Here is a 4,161-nt window from a genome sequence, read left to right as displayed (position 1 = left end):
AGGAATGCATTCCAAGCATCCCATAGAGAGATGGGGAAGTTGGAAAATTGTCCTTTGGGACACTTTCCTTCTTTGGTTGAGAGTTGCTCTTGGGATGTTAACTTTTTGCCACTTTCAGGCTCCCCGAAAGCTTGGGTGGTGCTGGAAAAGCCTTTAGTCTGACAACCATTGGTGGTGGAAGCTGTCATCTGTGTGGGAAGGAACCACCCTAACTGTTGCCAAACTCAGCCACGGGCTGAGGAGATATGGGGTGGCCATCTACAGTGTTCACTAAAAGCTCTGTCTGCGCTTGTAAATATCTGACTGAAAACATGCATCTAAAACTGAATGGAGATCACTAACCCGGAGACTGTTCAGAAGGCCATGATCAACCAGTGACTGGGAACCACTGGTCTTTGAATCCAAACTCCACCCTTGTTATTAACAGTGAACGCATGCCTTTGCTTTAGGTGGCACACGGCAGCAAGATGGCGGGACAAATTTCCAAGAAGAGGAAGTTTGCAGCCGATGGCATCTTCAAAGTTGAACTGAATGGGTTTCTCACTCAGGAGCTGACTGAAGATAGCCATTCTATAGTTGAGGTCTGAGTTACACCAACCAGGACAGAAATCATTATCTTGGTCACCAGGATGCAGAATGTTCTTGGGCCAGTGGATCCAGAAATTGAGTGTTGTGGTTCAGAAGAGGTTTGGTTTCTCTGAGGTCAGTGCAGAGCTTTATGCTGAAAAGGTGGCCACAAGAGGTCTGTGTGCTATCACCCAGGCAGAGTCTCCACCTACAAACTCCTAGGAGGCCTTGAGATGCAAAGAGCGTGCTGTGGTGTCCACTCATCACGGAGAGTGGGGCCAAAGGCTGTGAGGTCGAGGTGTGTGGGAAACTCCAAGGACAGAGGACTAAATCCATGAATTTTGTGGATAGCCCGATGATTCGCAGGGGGAGCCCTGTTAACTAGTACTTTAACACTGCATGTGCTGCTGAGTCAGGGTATGCTGGGCGTCAAAGTGAAGACTGTGTTTCCCTGGGACCCAAGTGGTAAGACTGGCCCTAAGAAGCCCCTGCCTGATCACGTGAGCATTGTGGAACCCAAAGATGAGACACTACCTACCGCTCCCCTCTTGGAACAGAAGGGTGGGAAACCAGAGTACCTGCCATGACACGGCCAGTGCCCATAGTGTAACAGGGTCTTGTTGGCAGCCAGATCTGGAGTCTGGATATAGCTTTGTAAATACTTTTAATAAAATCTTTAAAAAAGAAAAAAAAAAAACAGTGAAAGCACACCTGTCCTTCCTGGCCACAATCCACCCCGTTCCCCTGGCACCTAGCCCAGATTATTTTATGGGTGAACTCAGTTAAATCGTTAAGGAGCAGACAATAACCATGCTGCTTAAACTGTCCCGGAGCACGAAAAAGACCTACTATGTTCCTAGACAGAAAAGCTCGCTATTGAAATTATGGTCATTCCCTTTGTATTACTCGTCAGATTTAATGTCATTCTAATCAAATGAAGAGAAAGTTGTTTTGTCAAAATTGTTATGCCTTTCTTTTAAACCCTTTTGAAAGGCACCCCTTAATGCCTTTGATTTCTATTTTTTTTTAATTTTTTAAAAGTTTAATTACTTTTGAGAGAGAGAGACAGAGCATGAACAGAGGAAGGGCAGAGAGAGAGGAAGATATAGAATCTGAAGCAGGCTCCAGGCTCTGAGCTGTCAGCACAGAGCCCGACGTGGGGCTTGAACTCATGAACTGAGAAATCATGATCTGAACCAAAGTTGGATGCTTCACTGACTGAGCCACCCAGGAGCCCCTGAATTCTATTTTTAATCCATTTAATTCAGGTATAATTTCCATACCCACAAAAAAATACTTTAAGCATCCACTTAAAGCATACAATTTGATGAGGTTGGCAGATGTATGCACCTCTGAAAGTGGCCCCACAGTTGAGACAGAATATTTCCATCACCTCCAAAGGTTTCCTCGCGCCCCTTTCTCTCCACCCTTCCCTCTCTCGGCCACAATCCCAGCAACCACTGATCCATTTTCTGTTATCAGGGATCAACTTGCTTTTTCTAGATTTTATGTACGTGGAATTATGCAGTATGTGTCTGGCATCTTTTATGCGGCACAATTATTTTGACATTTGTCCATGTGGTTTGTTCATGTTCATGACCAGGTAGTTTTCCATTGCACAGATATACCACATTTTGTTCCCCTGTTATATCATGTATGTTGCTTCCAGGTTTTGACTGTTGCAAATAAACAGTGAATATCTGTGTACAAGTCTTTGTGGGCATGGATCAGTTTTCTATTGCTCCTGAAACAAATTACCACAAATTTAGGGCTCAGAACATTAGCCATTTGCTATCTCACCATTCTGTATGTCAGAGGTCTGGGTACAGACTTGCTCATTGGGACCCTCTGCTTAGGGTTTCCGAGGCTGAAGTCAAGGTGTTGGACATCGTTGGGTCTCATCTGGAAGCTCTGTGGGGAAGAGTCCAAGTTCATCTGTTTCCTTGCAGCTGTAGGGCTGAGGTCTCATTTCTTTGCCAGCTCCCAGCACAGGCCAGCCTTTGGGCTTAGAGAATGCCCCCTGGCTCTTCCTCATGGCCACCTGTGTCTCAAAGCGTCAAAGGCACATCAAATTTTTCATATGCTCAGAATCTCTCTGACTTCTCTCCTGCTGCATCTCTACTGACTCCAGCTGGAGAAAATTCTCTGCTTTTAAGAGTTCATGTGATCATATTTTCCCGTATGATACAGGATGATCTCCCTTAATTACATTTGCAAAACCCCTCTTGCCATATTCATAGATTCCAGGGATTAGGGTCTGAACATCTTAATAAGTCATTTTGTCTACCACAGGTTATATGTTTCAGTTTATATTGAGTTAAATACCATAGTGAAATGCCTAGGTTGCAAGGTAGGTGTGTATTTAACTTTACAAAAAAATAATATGCCAGTTTATATTCCCACCAGCAGCATGTGAAAGTTCTATTTGTTCCATATCCTTGTCAACACTTGGTATTGTCAGTCTTTTCTTATTTTAGCCATTCTAAATACGTAGTTTCTTTTGCATTTCCCTGATGACCAATGATGTTAAGCACCATTTCATTTGATCCTTGGTCATTTGTATATTTTCTTTTATCAGTTGTCTATTCAAATATTTTGTCCATCTTTTTGATTGGGTTATTTATCTTTTTATATCTGATTGTAAAGATTCGTTCTGTGTTCTGTGATTAAATGCTTTGTGAGTTATACGTATCGAGTCACATTCTAGTCTGTGGCTCAACCTTTTTATTATATTAGAGTGACTTCCTAAGAGCTAAAATTTTTAATTATGATAAAGTGCAGATTATCATTTTTTCTTTATCATTCATGCTTTCTGTATTTTAAGAAATCTTTGCCCGCCCTAAAATTACAAAGATTTTCTCCTGTGTTTTCATCTAGAATTTTTATCACTTATAATTTGACATTTATGGGGGCGCCTGGGTGGCACAGTCAGTTAAGCGTCCGACTTCAGCCAGGTCACGATCTCGCGGTCCGTGAGTTCGAGCCCCGCGTCAGGCTCTGGGCTGATGGCTCAGAGCCTGGAGCCTGTTTCCGATTCTGTGTCTCCCTCTCTCTCTGCCCCTCCCCCGTTCATGCTCTGTCTCTCTCTGTCCCAAAAATAAATAAAAAACGTTGAAAAAAAAATTAATAATTTGACATTTATGTCTGTGACCCATATCAAATTAATTTTATGTATGATGTGAGTTAAGGGCCAATGTTCTTATTTTCCAATGGATGCCCAATAGTTACATTTGTTGAAAACTTCCTTTTTCTTTACTAAATTGCCTTGCCATCTTTGTCAAAAGCAATTGAAAATATATGTGTGTGGGACACCTGGGTGGCTCAATCAGTTAAGTGTGCGACTTTTGATTTCAGCTCAGGTCATGATCTCATGGTTGGTTAGTCTGACCGAGTTGGTCCCTGTGCTGAAAGCATGGAGTCTGCTTGGGATTCTCTCTCCCTCTTGCTCATTTCCCCTCCCCCACCTCACAGATGTGTGCACTCTCACTCTCTCTCAAAATAAATAAGTAGACTTAAAAAAATATGTGTGGATCTATTTCTGGACTCTGTATTCTGTTTCATTGTTTGTCCTTTTGCCAATACCTCCTTGTGTGA

General features: G+C 42.7%; 1 pseudogene; it reads left to right on the top strand.

The window, feature by feature from the left end:
• Positions 1-463: 463 nt before the first annotated feature.
• Positions 464-1,205, top strand: LOC132691363 (small ribosomal subunit protein uS3 pseudogene; annotated as a pseudogene).
• The last annotated feature ends 2,956 nt before the right edge of the window (positions 1,206-4,161 follow it).

This window comes from Panthera onca, chromosome E2 (genome assembly GCF_046562875.1).
Source record: "Panthera onca isolate mPanOnc1 chromosome E2, mPanOnc1 haplotype 2, whole genome shotgun sequence".
Lineage (NCBI taxonomy): Eukaryota > Metazoa > Chordata > Mammalia > Carnivora > Felidae > Panthera > Panthera onca.
The sequence above is the reverse complement of the archived record's forward strand: the minus strand, read 5'-3'. Positions and strand labels throughout refer to the sequence as shown.